The sequence below is a fragment of the Arvicanthis niloticus genome, chromosome 11 (assembly GCF_011762505.2).
Source record: "Arvicanthis niloticus isolate mArvNil1 chromosome 11, mArvNil1.pat.X, whole genome shotgun sequence".
Lineage (NCBI taxonomy): Eukaryota > Metazoa > Chordata > Mammalia > Rodentia > Muridae > Arvicanthis > Arvicanthis niloticus.
Genome location: NC_047668.1, coordinates 7,261,799 through 7,281,711, shown reverse-complemented (window position 1 = coordinate 7,281,711; position 19,913 = coordinate 7,261,799).

Sequence of the window (19,913 nt, the reverse complement as noted above, 5' to 3'; positions counted from 1 at the left end):
TTTGAAAGATCTCAGATTAATTGAGATTGCTGATCTTCCTACAGGGTCACCCTCCTCCTCAGCTTCTTTCAGTGTTCCCCTAATTCAACCACAGGGGTCAGCAGCTTCTGTCAATTGGTTGGGTACAAATATCTGCACCTGACTCAGATGCTGGTTAGGTCTTTCGGAATGCTGTCATGGTTCGTTCCTTTGTGTGAGCACTTCACAACCTCAGCAATAGTGTCAGGCCTTAGGACCTCCCATTGAGCTGGATCCTACTTTGGGCCTGTTGCTGGACATTATTTTCCGTAGGTTCCTCTTCATTCCCATCCCTGTAGTTCTTTCAGACAGGAACATTTATGGGTCAGAGTTTTGACTGTGAGATGGCAACCCTCATTTTGGATGTGTGATAGAAACCAAATGTGGGATGGAAACTTCACTTGATGCCCTATCTTTCTGATGTAGGTGGGCTCTATAAGTTCCCTCTCCCTACTGTCCTACTGTCGGGCATTTCATCTAAGACCCCTCCCTTTGAGTCCTGAAAGTCTCTTACCTCCCATATCTCTGGTACATTCTGGATGCTTCCCCCAACCTCTTACCTCCCGATGTTGCCTGTTTCCATTCTTTTAAAAATAAAATAATTCTTAAAATATGCCAATAGTTTTCAATCCCTTATGCTATAATTTCCTTGAATAAAGTCCTTCTACTTTATTTAAACAAATTCAAAGATAGACTGACATTTTTACTAGGAAATATGTTGTATAATGCAAAATTTTGTTGTCTCAAAACCCATTTACTTTTATGATAATTGACTCCTTACCATACCTACAATTGGCACTAAATACATAATAAACTTCAATATCAGTCATTAATCTGTACTAAAGGTGGATTTTTCTACTACAAAACATCCAGATTAAAAGTGGATTTTATTACTTCATATTATTTAATTAAGAATGAGATACTGAGAAATCTCTCCCAATTATGTTTGCATGTCAACTGTTGTCATCAGTATTCATGACTTGTCCAGGCAAAAACTGTTGATATTTCATTGGTCATATGTGAAAGATATGTTCTCACAGCAGAAATATTAGCTCTTGACCATTACGATGTTTTTGTTACTCTGGCATGATGTTTTCTGAGCCTTCTGTGTAGGACTCATTTTGTAAATATATCAGTTGACCTTACAGTCATATATCATTGACCTTACAGTCAATGGTTTCCTGAATTTTGAACACTTCTGATTCTCTGTAAACAATCTTGATTGGCTACAAGCAGAAGCTACTTAGTAAGTGAGAGCAACAATCCTCAGTGGGTAAAAGATAAATTTTTTGATAGAGTTAAAAATTATACAACCATTAGAAAATGACGAGAGAAGGTTCTATTCTAGGCTCCATAAGCTAAATAATTTTTATTGGATGTTTTATTTATTTATATTTTAGATGTTATCTCTCTTCCCAGTTTCCCCTCCATGAACCCACTATCCCCTCCTGTTCCCCCTGTTTCTAAGAAGGTGTTCCCCCACCCACCCACCCACTCCTGCCTCACTGCGCTAGCATTCTCATACACTGGGGTATTGAGCCTTCACAAGAATAAGGGCTTGCCCTTTCACTGAGGCCAGACAAGGCCATCCTCTGCTACATGTGTAACTGGAGCCATGGGTCACTCCATTTTTACTCTTTGGTTGGTGGTTTAGTCCCTGGGAGTCCTGGGGTGTCTGATTGGTTGATATTTTGGGGCTGCAAACCCCTTCATCTCCTTCAATTTTTTCCCTAACTCCTCCATTGGGGTCTCTGTGCTCATTCCAATGGTTGGCTGAGAACACCCACATTTGTATTTGTCAGGTCTGGCAAAGCCTCTCAGGAGACAGCTATATTATGCTCCTATCAACTAGTACTTCTTGGTGTCCTCAATACTGTCTGGGTTTGGTGTCTGCATATGGGATGGATCCCCAGGTGGGGCAGTCTCTGGATGGCCTTTCCTTCATTTTCTGATCCACTCTTTTTCCCTCTATTTCCTTTAGACAGGAGCAATTCTGGATTAAAATTTTGGAGAATAAGTTATATCCAACTCCACACACACTCAGACATGTTTATTGGTACTTTACTCACAATAGCTAGGAAATGCAAACAACCAAACACCTTCAACTTATAAATAGAAAATGACTATGTAGTAGATAAAATAGAATTCTATTCTGCTGCAAAGAAAAAAGGAACTAATAAATGTTCAGGTATATGCATGGAACTAGGCAATATTGAGTGAGGTAACCAAAACCAGAAAGACAAATGCTGTACTTTCTTCCTTATTTGTAGAACCAATTCTAAATCTGCAATGAGAATAGAACCTGGAATAATTGAAACTCAAAAAGGAAGAAAAGAGAAAGTATAGGACATGTGCTCTCGCAAAAGAGTGGAGAGGGAGCTTTAACTTGGGACGTGAAGCGAAGAAACCAGATGTCAAGGAAGGATGTAGGATATACAAAAAAACACATTTGAGAAGGCTATAGATAAATGCACTTTTAGTATTTACTTAAAATTCACATATAATGTAAACTAATGTATGTCTATACAACTATATTTCTCAAGATGGGGTAATAAAGTTCCTTCTAAGAATCATAGGTTATCAAAATCCTAATGCAGATTAAGAGAAATCTTCCTTCAATTTATTTCTCAGTGAAGCCCAAATGACTTCAAGAACTATAGAGAGTCTGGCCAATGAAGTTGGTTGCCTCCCTGAACCTGAAGGTAATACCCAGTAGCTGAAGACATCAAACACTTAGGTCTTAGTATTTGTGGTAATTGATTTTATATTAACCTAGAAGCCTTATCTCTGAAGACAGGTTCTCATAGTATCTGAAGGAGCTATCCAAGCTGCTGAAGGAGAAAAACTATCAGTAGTTCTACCTATCTATACTGTCAGTGTACAACAACAATGACTAGACAGCTGAGATAACCCTAGTAATGAAATAGGGACATTTACATATTGGGCATGAGTAATAGCTATATAACTATACCTAAAGGTCAATCAAATAATAAGAAACTCATGCTTGGTAGTATAAACCTATCCAACTCTCTGTGGCTGATGAGATCATAGTCTTGTCTTACAAATATTTAATTACCATGGTTTATTAGCATAACACAAACCAATGTTAAATTATATTTTAAATTGTATGGTTTATTCTTATTCTTTATTTTTATTCTGACTCTAATGAATGTTCTTATAAACACACTGAACTGTCTAAAGAATGTGTGACATTGATGACACATTACATGACCTGTCACCATTGATGATATGTCCACAGAACTTGTTACAATTTATGATCTGTCTACAGGACTTGTCACCATTGATGATCTATTTACAGGACCACCCATCAACAGTGATGATATGCCTACAAGATTGATCATCATTGCTTCTTTATTTTGTTATGATATATTATATATTGATAGTCATGTCCAAAATTATGAACATGATTTCTTAACTAAGTCATTGTTTGTCTGGTTTCTTGCTGTAAAAATCAAATATGCTCCCTTTCTATTCTATATTTGTTTTTAAAAATGTTACTAAAATTATTCTCACAGGGAGTTGTGCTAATAATGCTCATCCTTCTTGGCAAGTATGTCTAGAAAACTTACAAGAATTCTTCTGGCATAATGCATTGCATCCTCACTCTGGATGCTATTATTCTAGACAATATGGAGTAAAATCAGTGTCAATTCATAATACCACTTCTTTTTTTACTGAGCAAAAACATTATTTGGATCATATGACTTTCATGTACATGATGAATAATAGACATATTTTTTGTTGTTTTTTAATACCTTAGTTTTTTTGATGCTACAATGTTCTCTGTGCTCATGCTATATATTTATGGCTCCACCCTAGTAAGTAATTTCTTCAAGGAACTATTAAAAATTGAAAATTATTGTATAAATCCCAAGTTTCATGTGTTAACTTTGATGCCTAAATAACCAGCTTGTCTTCTTGTAGTTGATATATAGGTGCAATTCAAATGAATGTGCAAGTAAGAATACTCTTGTTCTGGACCTGATGGTACATACCATTAATCCTAGCATGGAGGAGGAAGGGATAGTTGGAGCTCTGAGAGTTTAAGGTCAGTTTGGTCTACATAACTGGTTCTAGCACGCTTCAAACACAAATAGTTATTGAAAAATTTCTCCTTGGATTAAAATCACTACACATTTCTGACATTGAGAGCTTTTCTAAAACTTTATTTAGACATAGCAGAGTTATTTTCTATAAAGATCCATAGAATGACAGTTATTTAGTTAAAAAATATGTTCCCTTTGTATTATGTAGAACTAAGGGTTTAGTTTGGGACTGCCAATTCAAAAAAATGATATGCTGCTCTATAAATATTCATTGTTTCTAGAAAAAATTATAGAGATTCATAAAGGACAGCAAAAGTACTTCAATGGTCCTCTGACATTCAAATAAGAAAAGGATATTCATTTAAAAAGTAACTTTAAATTCTATATTTCACATAACAGGTATCAATACAAATCAAACTGAGTGATATCTCTTCAGAAATCCAGCACCATGTGCATGAATTATATATTATATATTACATATTTGTTATACAATCAAGATAATTCAGTGTATTGGATAAGTGACAAAATAAAACTTTTAAAAATTCATTTTCAAATTGTTTGTTACAAAATTAGATGATAAATGTATCATCTATATTTGATATCAAATTTCATGTTCTGGGGATATAAACAGATAACTCATGAATTTTCTTCAATTACAATATAATGTTTGATGCACTACTTTACTAATTTTATTTGACATAAAAAGTCTCTTTAATTATTTACATAGACTCATTATGAAATATGGGATAAGTAATGTAATGAGTCACAAGATTACATGAACAGTGATTAGCTACAATTACTGTGCTAGACACAACTAGTAAATAAAAAATATGAATTTAACTAGTCAACCTATGCCTTCATGTTCCCTGAAAGAAAAGTGTTGGGGGCCGATGTTTAGCAGAAAGCGGCTATCAGCTTTGCAGCCATCTTGAGCTATATACCCTGACATGAGACTTATATTACAATAGCCTACAACAGCTGAGCACACTCTGATAACATCTTGCTTTGGATACGGAGGACTTTCCTTGGATGTGTGAGATTAAAGGTGTGTGAGATTAAAGGTATGTGAGATTAAAGGTGTGTGAGATTAAAGGTGTGTGTGACTTAAGAGTGTGACTTAGAGATCAGATTTAGAGACAAGACCTAAGGGCATGATTAAAGGTTGTCCAAAACGCATGGCTTAGAAGTGAGACATATAAAGGCAAGAAGCAGACAGAAGAGACATCAGAGAATCAGACACTTTAGAGAGAACAATTTGGAGTAACAGAGATTCAGACACTAGGAGTAGGAATAGAATTTAGACACAACAGGAAGTACAACTAGGAACTAAGAACTCAAGACTTGGGACTTGGACTAGGAAGAGAGACTGAAGAATAAACGGGATTGAATCACACTCTGTCTGGTCTCCGTTCTTCAGTCCTCACTCTCTCTCTCTCGCTGAACCCTGACCCGCAGACCGGAACGGCAGCTTGGGCCAGGATACAGTGGCCACCAAGTGAGGAGTGGAGAGGGCCTCAACATTTTAGGCCACCCAAAGTGGGGCAGCTCAGGCCTCAACATTTTTGACACCCGAACAGGGACTAGTGTGCTTCCCAACATTTTTGGCCCCCTAATGTGGGCCTGCTCGGTTCCCGACAGAAAAGTGCTTTATTGCATGAACTGTGGAACAGAATTTTTAACAGAAGGTTTGATGCACTGATAAGGAGTCAAAAATATTCATGGCATGAAACCTTATATAACTTTAGATGAATAAATCTGAATCAAATATATATATGACAATTACATATATATAATTGAATGCTTTGTTTTACTATTTATTACTGGAAGATTTTACTTTTATTCAGAAAATCTTCTAACTCTATGGAGAATATGAATTTTGAAAGCTAATATTTAAAGGAAATAGTAATAATTGCAGAAATACTCAAATAGTCCAAATTATGATCCTGTGCAATATTACTATATAGTGTAGAATTAGAAACATTGTGTATTACATTTTGTTTTCAGATGCCCAATACTTAATTTCAGTGCTATATTACTTAAGAATCCTCATGTGTTGCTATTCTTATCTATGATATTACTTCATATCAAACTGTTTTTCTCTTATTTTTGCATTTTAACTGCTTCTTGTGATATATAAATTTAAAATATTGAAAATCACTGCACACATGTATCTTTATGATAGCTTATTTGTCCACTAAGGACATAATTTTATTTATGTTTTAATTTTCATACAATTTAAATAATTACCTTAAAAACATAAATTTATCATATAATACATATTTATATACTTAAAGCATTAAGTTAAGCATTTATTGGGATCTCTACATGATAAAAATGAACAACCACATATATTTATTTGGAGTAAGATATTCCTAGCTTTGCATAGGAAGTTATATAAGTGTATCTGTATTTTGGTCACTTAAGTATCTTTATTGCTATCATTATATGACAAAGCTATTTATATCAAGTGATACTGTGATATTTTCCTTCATTATGTACTGTCTGCTTATGCCACTGTACTTAAATGTCTACTCCAAAACAAAATATGAAACTTTGTAGACAGTGTAAAAGCAGTAAAAGCTGGAGCTACAAGAGGTGATTGTGTCATGAGGGCTTCCTATTAAATATAATCAAGGCCCACATAGAGAATTATTAACGTGAATTTTGTCATCTTACTGATATCAGAAGGCTAAGATTTCTTCCTCTCCAAAGCATATATTATGAAGATATCATCGTAAGAACAGAGAGCAAGCTTCACCACACAATAAAATATACTGGGAACTTGGACTTGGGCTTTTTAAGTTCTAACATTGTGAGAAGATAAATTCCTATTCTTTTATAAATTACTCAACCACTTCTATTTATTACAGATGTAGAAATGGTCAGGCTGTTTTTAACATATCACATCTGTAAATATCCTTTAAAACAAAACCTGACTTCTCTTCTTCTACTAAAACCAGTCAAGGTAGCTTCCTTTCACTCACTGTAAATGCCAAATTCTTTAGATGATTCAGACATTTACAAGCTGTCCTTTTCTCACTCCACTGTAATCCTTTTAAGTCTCAACTCTTACTACTTTCTTCTCCATAGTTCCTTGTAAGCTCTCCTGTAATTCAAGTTTCTTCAGGAACACAATCTGTTCTATCAGATGTTCCTTAGTTAACCTCTGCAGACTTACATTTAACTCATCCCTCAGCCATTTCCTTGCATTATATTTCATTATAATTTATTACCATCTATACAATATGATACACTAATTTGTTGAGATTGATACTTTCTGACTATTCCAATAGAATGCACATATCAAGGGTTTTAAATATTTTTCATTTTTATAGTTACATTTTATATCTCTAACTTTTTTGACACTAGTATAATTAAGAGTAATGGCTGAATAAAATTGTGAATGTACTGTAATGATTATTAATTCTTAGCTTTGTGACACCAATGCCTTTTTTGTTACTGAGCATTTATAAGTTTATAGTAAGGATAGTCTACTACATCAACCAATATTGCTGAAAATAAGATTAACTTGTAAAGGTTAAGTATAAGAAAATATTATGATAGCAAATATTTCACTATTAAATATATCAGGGGTTTCAATTATAAAACTATTAATTTTTATAATCACATATGTGAATATAGATACTTTTTTTAGGTAGTTCAAGGTAGCTTCTTATACAGTCCAAGCTGGCCTCAAATTTCCTATGCAATGGAGGTTGGTATTGACCCCTGACACTCCTGCTCACACCTCCCAGGCATGAAGATTCTGAGCTTACAATAATAATACCACACATGAACAAATGTTTGTCTGAATCATCATCACTAACTCCTCTTTAGAGAAATCCAAATTTCATTTTTAGTCCATTGATAAAAGTAATACTTCTCTTGTATAGAAATTCAGCAAATTTGGTTAATGATTGTTGAAAATTTATAGCTATTAAAAGCTGCATCTAATATATCACTGAAGATACAGAAACAAATTATACATTAACTTGAATGTCCTGATTTTTGCCTGGAGTTGGTTTTCAGAAGAGTAAAATAAGGAGATAAAACCATAGCCTAACAATGTTGACAGTCTACAGTTAAAAAAAAAACAAAACAAAACAAAACAAAAAAAAACCAGTGCTGTAGTGAGAAATGTAAGGACAAAATTCTGGAAGTGGAAATGCCAGAATATCAGAAGTCACTAAACAACTCCCCGAGTCTCTGAATGGATGCCATTGTGCACATCTGTGAATTCAGGCACAGAACAAACACCTAGGAATGATAATTCTGAGATTTCAAACTACTCGTGGTATTTGGAAGCCAGGCTGGCTTGTGAATCATGTATGCTCACAGCAGCCAAAATGACATGATAATTATATAGACCATTTACTTGACAGCAGGAGGATTAAACCAATAATATGGATTAGTCAATCATGTATTACATATAAAATAGTAAGCTGCAAATTTTATTGACCACAAAGAAAAAAACAGCTAATATAAAATAATGATTCATAATGACAAAGACTGTTAATGTGGTTGAGAATTTAATAAAAACCAGAGAGGAAATTTCAGAGTAGACTACAACTGTAATATCTAAATATTGGCAACAAATGTTTTTACAGAGTGGAATTATTACCTGAGTAGAAAATTGAGAAGTCAATAACAATTAACTTAAAAAGGCATCTATAGGAATTATCCAAATTCAATGCAAAAAGGAAAACACTGAAAAAACACAAAAATAACTAAATTAATGACTCTAGGGCTAGTGCTGTTTGTTCTAGTGCACGTATAATTAAAGATTCAAAAGGATACAGACTTAGAAAACATGAATGTAGAAATAATAGAAAGTCATTACATAATGTCATAAAAATACTATGCATGAAAACCAATTTTATAGTTTGTAAAGCTAAAAAAAAAAGGCATATCAAAGAAGAACAAAACAGAACCTTGACTCAGGAACAAGATGAAAATTCTGATTTCAACCAAATAATAATGTAAATAAATTTGCTTATTTGATATTACTGAGACAATAAATGGTGATATGGTTAAGAAGGAAAAGAGGTTATAATTTCAAATCTCTGTGTTCACTGTTTGGTGAGAATAATGGCAAAATTTATTATTTTGCTATGTGGATTTTTTTTTATCATGGTTGTGAATTAGTTTCAAAAATTAAAAGAGTAAATTGAATATAGCTACACATATGACATACTTTAAGTTAGGATTGAATATTGATTAAGGTAGGTTAGCATTGAATATGCTAACTATGTACATTTGAATATATTTTGTAAATTTTAATATTTTTTTTCTAGGAAAGGTTGTTTTATTTTATATCTCTGTTAGATATAGATATAAATAAATGTTTTAAATATTATGGTACCATCTTTGATTCATTGAAGTTGAGTTTCTAGCTCCATACGTATGGATCTTTTTGGATAGTTCAATATGTAGTCACTCACTTTGAGCAGTTGAAGATGTTAGCCCTCTCACACCCACCACGGGATTTTTTTTTAAACTTCTTTACCAATTATCAAGTTTCCATAGGTATGTAGATTTGTGTCAGAATATTCAGTTCACATTTATTGGTCAACATGGTTTTATGGATTGTAGTTTAGTTTTCATTACCTTAATAGCCAATAGTCATATATGAAAAATAAATACCATACTTGTCTTTCTGAATTTAGGTTTGTTCAAAATTTTTTTCTAGTTTTTCCATTTACCTGAAATTTTACTTATAAACTCATCTGTTGAAAGACATCAAGGTTGTTTCAAATTTTTGATCATTACAAAAACAGCAACAATGGAAATGATTGATCAAGTGTCTTTGTAGTAGGAAGAAGTGTATTTTGGGTATTTGCCTAAGAATGATACAGCTGGATTTTGAGGTAGACTGATTACCATCTTCCTGAGGAAGTACCACACTGATTTTCACAGTGGCTGTACAAGTCTTCATTCCCACCATCAATAACTGTGTATTCCTTTTAATCTACACCTTCAATAAACAACTGGGGAAACAGAATCCCAGCTGGTCATCTCTTGTCACCAAATGAAACATGCAGTTCCTGGATTGTGTTATGTCTAATGAGTTCTTAGCTGAAGAGGGACATAAGTGAACTCACCAAAAATCCAGGCTTTTGCAAAACTAAAGGTTGCCCTCCTCAAACTGATAGCAAGGTCCTATTGCTAGTACCAATGCCTATACAACACACTGAATATTGAGAAGTCAATCTGGTGTCTAGAGTCTTCATTCCTAACTCATTTCTTGGTACTGGAAAGTAGTATTCACACTACCCAAAAAGAAAGGTAATGCCAATCTCACTTCAAACTGTTTGATCTAAACTGATGACATACCTGCAAAATGTTATAATGCAAAGGTGGAACAAAGCCCGTGGCCCAAACTAACCAATATCTAATGGGATTTAAGGTTTACTCAGTGAGATGGAACCTATCTTTGACATTGATTTAGTGACCAAGAACCTGAGACTAGATAGTCCTGAGTCTTGAGTAAAACTAAATACCACTGTTAAAACAAAGAAATAAAGAAACAAAACAAAGAGTAACATCCAAATGACTCCTAATGATATCTGCTGTACTCATAAATCAGGTTTTGCACAGCCATCTCTCAGAGAAGCTTCCTCTGCAGCAGATGGGAGGGAACTCAGAGACTAATATTCAGATATTATTCAGAGTGAGCCCTTGGAGCTCTAAGCCCTAAAAGTATTAGTTCATCAAATCCCTCCCCTATGGGCTTAGAAAATCTACATGAAGAGAAGAAGAGGAGGTAGCAGGGAAAATTATTGAAGCCAGAATGTACTGTTTAAAAAGTTTGTTCCAACTGACAAGTCTGTTGCTACATTGAAAATAAAAATTGCATACATAAAGAATATGAAAATCATTTATCATACCTAGTTCACAGATATTAAAATGCAAGCAGTAGAATAGCACTCAGACAGATAAACACACACATATGCACACACACACACACACACATACACACACACACACATACACATACATACATGCACACACACACACGCACACACATACACATACATACATGCACACACACACACACACATACATACATGCACACACACACACATACACACACACACATACATACATGCACACACACACGCACACACACACAGACACACATGCACACACACACGCTGGTTCTCAGATTTTTAAATTAGGCAAGTTTTTTGGGAGTTACCTAGTACAGGTATTGAATCAAGAATAAATAAAAAGTCTTCTGATTGCTGTACCTATTAAAGAAACTAAATTTTTATTTTACATTATCCTACAAAAGGAAGTCATAACAAAACCCTTAAAATCAAATCATTTAACTGGTAACTTTCAAATTTTTAATTATATAGTAATTATAAAAATATAAGCATTAAAATACATTTCAGATTATTTAATGAGTTCATCTTTACACTGATTGTATATTCAATATCAATCCAAAATAAAACACTACAACAAAGTAGTACTAAAATTACACAGGATCCTTTGAATATAGATGAAGCTTATTTTCTAGTTGATACAATAAACCCAAAATTAACTAAAAGTGAGTCATAAATGCAAACGTTCGTCTATTAATCAGTGACAAATATAGGTGGATATATGTGTGACCTTGAGATGAACAAAATATGATTACATTTGATATAACTTGCATTAAACATTGACAGATAAATTAAAATTCGTTAATAAAGTAATAAAATTTCTGTTTGATTAAAAGGTACATTTAAGAACATAAGAAACAAAATATAGCCCACAATGAAGTATCAAAATAACATATCTGAAGATATTTCTACCTATAACTGAAGTAATTAAAAAGCAAATCATTCAATTTTCAAACAATTTAAAAAAAAAACTGAAGCCAGTCTTTACAAGAAGAGTAGTACAAAAGGCCTCATTTCATTACTCATCTAAATGAAAAAGAAAGGCATCATGAACCACCAGTTAGATCTCAGAAAGTCTACACAAAATTGAAAGACATAGTGAACTTAAAATAGGAATTTTGAATGTTGGTAATGTGGATGGTAAATTTTGTTTACATTGCATGTAGAAATCCACAATGCTATAAATCTTTGGGGAATAATTTGCAAATTGCTATAAAGTTGCACATATATTCTACGTGGCCAAGAACTACATTCCTAGGTATTTACTCATGAAATATGAAAGCATAGACCTAGTGGAGATTTATTCAAAAAGAGCATCAAAGAATATATGTGATGAAGAAAATTCAAAACAAAAATCTACCAGTCTTGTCTTTTAAGGTTATATGATGGGTTTGAAATGAACATCATAATATACTTCAGAAATGATTATAGATATTGTATAAAATTTTAAAATTGATTAAATACCTTCATGTATGCTTTAAATGTAAATATATTCATTTAAAAAGGAATGGAAACAAATTTAAGAAAAGTTTGGTATCTCACATTGTTTTACAATGAAAATTAATGAATTATACATACATATAATAAAATCAACGCTATTAAACAGACAACTGCCTAGTTAAAAGATGTACACAATATCTAATTTAAAGTAGATGATATTATAGGAATGTCAATATTGCTTGCAATCACCAATAGTTTTTTTTTCACAATGGTTGGTTTGCTATATATAGGACAGACTTACAGAAGCTGTTGGTGTGTGAAAATAATTTCAAGATAATATAAACATTTGTAATGGATTGACACAGGCTGTATTAAAATTTTGACTTTAGCTATGTGGGAGCTACATTTTTTGCAAGCATTTTAAACTAATTTTTGTACTTCAGATAATTTTGGGGGTCAGATAAACTGATCCTGAAGTGTTTGATGAACTTTGGGAAAATTTCTGACATTCCACCATGAAATCTGAAGAATTTATGGAAAATAATGCATAAAAATCTCAGCGGTAATTCTTACAATTTTAAAATTTTGTTACAATTTTCCACAGTACTTTTTGCTATTGGATTTGATTAAAATCTCCTTATTTTGGTATCTTTCAACAATGTAAGCGTTCCTGTGTTACATAAACTCAGCATTACAATTTTCTAAAATAAACTAACACTTCACAGATTTCTGACATTTATCAGAAGACATAAATCATGTTAAAACAAAGAAAAGTAAGAAAAAGAGAGATAAAGATGAAAATAAGAGGGGAAACTATACAGAAAAGGAGCTAGTGGCTTAATGTTGGATTGTAAATATTTAAAATTGTATTGTTTTTCTCATTACTTATATTCTTAATTTTATGCTACTCCAAAATACAAATGAATAAACTAAGAATTCTCATGAAGCAATGCATCAGTGTCATAATTTTGCAGTATTGTTTCTTTTTCGTTTTCCTTACATATTTAGGGTTTTCTTGAGAGAGCCATTGCTCCAATTATCTTTACCTTTCAGATCCTTATTGCCAGAATGTAAATGATAAATGTTTGCTGCCATATGGACTATTTCAAGAACTCTTCACCATCATCTCCTCCTTCTGCTGCCAGCGATGCACTGGGTATCATTACAGCACTGTTATGGCACTAATCAAAGGCTGACTGATGAAGGTGACCATCTGGTAAATGTGTAAAGCAGTCATTTAAAATCAATGCATCATGCCTCGTGGCTGGGTTGAAGTTGAGGTGCATTCTCTGAGTCATGTTCTGGTCACACTCTGATTTTCATGGATAAAAAGAATCTTTTTAAAAAGAAAGAAACCTTTTGTTTACTATGTAGGTAACAAATACGATTAACAAATAAGATTGATGAGGCAATTGGACTCTGGAATGCTAAACTGAGTTTTCATTACAAACAAGAATATATTTTTTAAAGTTTAAAAAAATGATCTAAATTCAGTCTCTGGCATGTTTCAGAAAACATACAAGAGCTCATAAATGAGCAGAAGTTTCTGAGAGAGAACACAAATGTGCTTAAGAGAAAGTTCTCTGAGGTGTCAACAAGCCTTTGCTAATGAAGGCACAAACACTGTGGAGAGAATGTGGTACTGTTTTACCTAAGTAAAATAATCTCCCTGCAGAGTAGAGCACCAGCAAGCATGAAGAACTTGTTCTGTTGTCAGTAAGGGATTACACACTTGTATGTAAAACTTGTGTTCATTATGGAGACTTCAGAGATATACAGAATAATATTCATGCTTCCCATGTCAAATTATTGCCACTGATACTATTATTAATAAATAGTCATAAGAAAAGAAATGTGTTGCACGAGTGAAGTCCACTACAAATCATAAAATTGTTGAGATTGCTGAGAATCAAACTTATTATGTTTTTCAGATTTCATTTTATAATCTTTAATATAGTGCTTTGGTAAAAGTTTATCATTTCAATAGTTTAACAAATGTGTATTTTACCAAGAATACTTCATATTTTGAAGCAGAAATCATGAAGTTCATAATAATGTCTTAGTAATATGTCACACAATAACTTAAAATAAAGCATAGTACAAAACATGCAATCACGTTTACTCATATTGTTTATTTTTCATTTAAGAAATAGCATGCCTATATTATTTGAAATATATGAAATATACTATTCAAAGTAATTTCTCTTTTATTCTGATAAGAATATCTGGATTTAAAGAATATACATAAGTTAATTTTACTATTTACAATATACTCTCAAGTTGTTATACTGTCAATTGTCATTATTTGATAAGACTTTAAATAGCATGCCTTTTAAATTTTTTATTTAATATGCAGTGTTAAATTTAGCTTTCTCTAATGCTGCATACAAATAAGTTTCCTGCTTGTTGTTATATGAATAGTACATTTGAGTTTTGAGTGAAATATACTTTTGAGAATGAACAACTTTGACAAAAGTAGGTTTTTAAACAAAGAAATCTGCTTACAGCTATTCCACTCTCTCTTACGTCTATTCCAACATAACTTTTAATGATTAACATTTCATCTTTTAGCACAAGGTTCTATTAGGTTTTTAAATATATACTCTTTTTTTAAATCTCTCGTGTTTTTTATTTAACTTTTCCATTAATTTTAATGTGTTATACAAAATATAAATGTTTTATGAAATTAAATAGTTTACTTATGTAGCTAGGGAGTAGTTTTGTGGTTTAAATGTCCACTTAAATAATTGCAGTAAAATTAAAATGGCCACCAATAAAAATCATGTTTCAATATTTTGTATGAAAATATGTGGCATGTTGCTATTAGTCTGACACTCAAGGACATTATCATAACTGTGTTTATCTGTTGTCTCAATAGATAAGTTTATTCATATTGACCATTCCTCTAAATCTATACAAACACATTACAACACAATCACTTAATCAGTGGTCTACATAAAACTAGTGATTTGATAAAAACTCAAATACATAACTTAAAGCATTATAGTACATATTTATGTGTTGAGACCCATAATAGCTAATAGAAGAGCTACAGAATTTAAATGTTTACTATGCTTGGAATACTTACTAGGAAATACAAACCCTATCTCCTTACTCATTATGTTAGCCTGGCTTAAAGTTGTATCAAACGTTTAAACATTTCTTTGTCAAAAACCAAATGTCCAAAGGTGTATAGATTCATTTCTAGGTCTTAAATTCAGTTTGATTGTTTAACCAGTATCTTTCTGTACCACTGCCATGTAGATTTTATCACTACTGCTCTGCAGTATATAGCTTGATGTCAGAGAATATGATTTCTACAGAAGTTCTTTTATTGTTCAGGACTGTTTTGGCTATCCTAGATTTTGTCTTTCCATATAAAGTTGAGGATTGCTCTTTTAATGTCTGTAAAGATGTTTTGGAATATTAATGGGGATTTTATTGAGTCTGTAGATTGCTTTTGGTAATATGGCCATTTTCACTCAGTTAATCCTACCTACCAATGAACATGGGAGATCTTTCCATTGTCTGATAAAACACACAATATCCATGATTTATCCCCCCCCCCCCAACCCAAGGAAGTTAAACAATAAGAAAGTCCCAAGGGAGGATGCTTAAATTACAATAAAAAATCTGAAAAAAAAAGTAGTCATAGCAGGCAGAGGGAGGAATAAAAGTGTTTGGGAGAAGGGAAGAGAAGGGGATATGTACAGGACCAGGTGTGGGACAAGATAGTAGAGAGACCCCTAGGGACAAAAGAATGAACAGAAATCCACAGCTGCCAGGGATGGGGCATAGGGAGTATCTCTATGAAGTAACAGATGCCTGATGTGAGCGTGCTCTGAGAAATCAATGTTGGTGATCTTAGCCAATGTGCCTAACAGTGGGGACATGGAACCTGAAGAGGGCACATTTTGTTGCCACTCAGGACCCCAGAAAAGGGTTTAAGGATATCATCCCCCACACAAAATTTTTGGCTCAAAAATTTTCCAGTCTAAAAGAAATGCAGGGACAACGATGGGGCTGAGACTGAAAGAATGACCAATCAATAACTGGCCTGGCTTGAAACAAATCCCATGGACAAACACCAACCCCTGACATTATTAGCAATACTGTTATGCTAAATGGAAGCTTAACATATCTGGCCTCTGAAAGGTTCTACTCAGCAGCAGAGAGAAACGGATGCACATGGTCAGACATTGTACAGAAGCCAGGGACTCTAATGAAAGGGTTGGGGCAAGGATTGAAGGCCCTGAAGGTCATGGGAACCCCATGGGAAGACCAACATAATCAACTAACTTAGCTCTCTAGGAACTCTCAGAGTCTGAGTCACTAACCAAAGAACACATGAGCGTCAACAAGTCCCCTGAAGATGTGCAGCTAAATTTGCATGTAGGCCCCTGACAAACAATTGGAACAGAAGCTCTCTCTAAAGTTGTAGCATGACTGTAGTATTGGTTCTCCAACAGGGCTTTCTTTTCTGGGCAAGAGGCTGCACTTTCCCTGGCAGAGACTTGACGTGAAAAATAAGGGAATACAATGGGATGACTTCTGAGAGAAGTGGATGGGGGATGGAGGAAAGGTGTTTATGAAGGGGGCCAGGATGGTAAAGCGTTTTATTGGTAGTATATAGGTATAAGATTGCATAAGATTTCCGAGGCTCTTGCTTCCATTTTGTTAGTATGCTCCCACATATTTACACAGTATTTAGGCAATGGATATGGTATGAGGTTCTGGTACTCTAGGTAAGGAAGCAATAGTCTATAGCTCTATAGTATGCATTAACAGCCTAAAAAGGCACAGTATGGTTTCTGCATAAACTTTTCTTTAAAAAAGAAAAGTTTGCATGCATTTTTTTTTCTGTGAAGTACATTTATTCCTGTTTTCTCAGATGTCAGAAAAGAGTATTGGATCCCCTGGAAGTAGAGTTAAACTGACTTATAAAGGCTGAGACTGGAGCTGAGATTCTTTGAAAGAGCAGCCAGTGCTCTTTCTTTTACTTGTTCAAGAAATCACTTGCAATATATATTTCTACAATGGACAAATATTTTTATTAATATACTTTATTAAATATATTCTCTATGTTTTAAAATAATGAACTCATCTGTAAGTTTTGATAAGACCAAGTAGGTTGGATGAAGGGAAGATAGTACACCAAAATGGAGAGGGTATGAAATAGATATCACCTGTAACCATATGATCCTGTAACCAAAGTACAAAAAAAAATTTAAAAAGCTATAACCTGCATGGCTAAAAAAAATTGCTCCTAGAATATTAGGTCACTTAGCAAAGTCCCCATTGTCAAGAATGAGATAACTATGAAACTATGAGCTGGTAAACGAGTAGGTACAGTACAAGCGCTTGTGTTTTAACTTGATGTATACCAAGACTTGACAATAAGACTGTTATTAAAAATTATTATCTCAATTTTATGATACAGAGATTTCAAACTAGAAGTAATCTGCTTCCCACCTGCTGTCTCACTTTCATAATTCTGGAAGGTGCTGTAAGGAAGCTGGGGAGAAAAGGCATTAACAGTTTTACCCAGCATTTAGCACTAAAAATGAAATGAAATGAAATAAATAAAATAAAATAAAATAAAATAAAATAAAAAGGGTTTTGCCTGTCAGACATGATGTACATACTTGGGCAAAAGTGACATGAATATTACGAGGATAATCAAAACAAAACAACAAAACACTCTGATTTACTCAAAAGTCTGTTACATACAAGAATTTTATTCCTAATACTGAAAATCTGGTGAAAAGTTCCTGACAGTTGATGTCATCCATTACTGTGGGTGATAGTGAATTACATTTGTTTTTCTAAATTAAAATGACACCGAAATTTCTTCTAAATATGTGTCCTTGTAACAAAACAATAATGTCACTTTCTGTCTTAATCAGAGTAACCTCTTTCCAGAGAATGATAATCTATGAAATAGTTCATAAGGTACTAAGAATAAATGATAGATGATTGCCCAGCCTTAAACAAGACATTTTACCATGGCTTTCAAGTCTCAAAAATCATTGCAGAAGAAGAACCAGAAAGAATTTAAGAACCACAGATAAAGAGAAATGGTATGAATAGCCTTTCCTTCACTCTCTTTTTCTCTTTCTTGTTTTTCTTTTTTGATTTCTATTCTGCTTTATTTAAATGAATTATGAAAACTACACTCAAGATGCATTTAATATTGCAGTTCAGAAGAATAACATTGCAGATGTGTGTCATTCTTTTTTCTTTTTCTTTTCTGGGGATAGTTTATATATTTACATTTCAGATGTCCTCTCCTTTCCCCATTTCCTAGAACCTCCTTCTTAGATCCCCCTCTTCCCTTTTGCTTTTATACCATTTTAATTATCTTCAAGTATTAAGGTCAGTTCTAGGTTGAGGGACTAGCAATACAATAGATGCAAATAGTCAAGGAACAAGCAAGACGATAAACAAAATTCCATGAACACTTTTGTGATCACTGTTTCTAGGGGCTTATCAGGATGACCAAAATATCTGAGCTAACTTCCCTGTCCTAGCCCAAAATCATTTTCAGGTCTGAAACCTACTTCCTTGTTTTAGCTTAAAATTTAGATCCATGCCTGAAATTAATTCTTTGTTCTAGCCTCAGATTTAGATCCTACCTGATATTACTTATTTGTTCTAACCTATGTCAGATTCCTGCCTGATATTACTTATTTGTTCTAACCTATGTCAGATTCCTGCCTGAAGCCTACTTCCTGGTCCTTGGCCAATGTCATATTCCTGCCAAGCAGCCCATTTTCTTGTGCTTGGCCGATGTCAGATTCTTGCCAAGCAGTCCCAAAAGTGCTGCATCTCTCTGCTGAGGGTTGATGTGGCATATACTGCTGATAAAATTACCCATGGCCTGAGGTCAGTATTTGTATTTTGGCCAAGCTTCAAGAATGGCATACATAGCTTGATCATGCTAGCCCTTTTTGTTTTTGGAATACTTTTATTCCTGCCCATTGCGTTAAAGCTTGTCTTTAACAACATCAACATTTTGGCAGCCAAAGTACATGACTTGAACTTGAAAATGGATCTCCAAACAGAGTTATTAATTTAACAGGCTGGCAAGCTAAGGACGGATAAGATTCTGCACAGAGCCTTACCAAATAAAGAGAGAAGAGCATTGCTTTTCATAATTCATATTCCATGATGGCTAAGGAAGGCATTCTTGGCAGAACTAAGACAGACTCAGTCTTGTTCCCCTTTCTAAGAAGAACTGAAGCACCCACATTTTGGTCTTTCTTCTTTTTTAGTTTCATGTGGTCTTTGAATTGTATCTTGTGTATTCCATGCTTCTGGGATAATATCCACTTATCAATGAGCGCATACCATGTGTGATCAAAAGATCACTAGGTTGCCACACTCAGGATGATATTTTCTAGTTCCATCCATTTGCCTAAAAATTTCATAAATTCATTGTTTTTAATAGCTGAGTAGTACTCCATTGTGTAAATGTACCACATTTTCTGTATCCATTCCT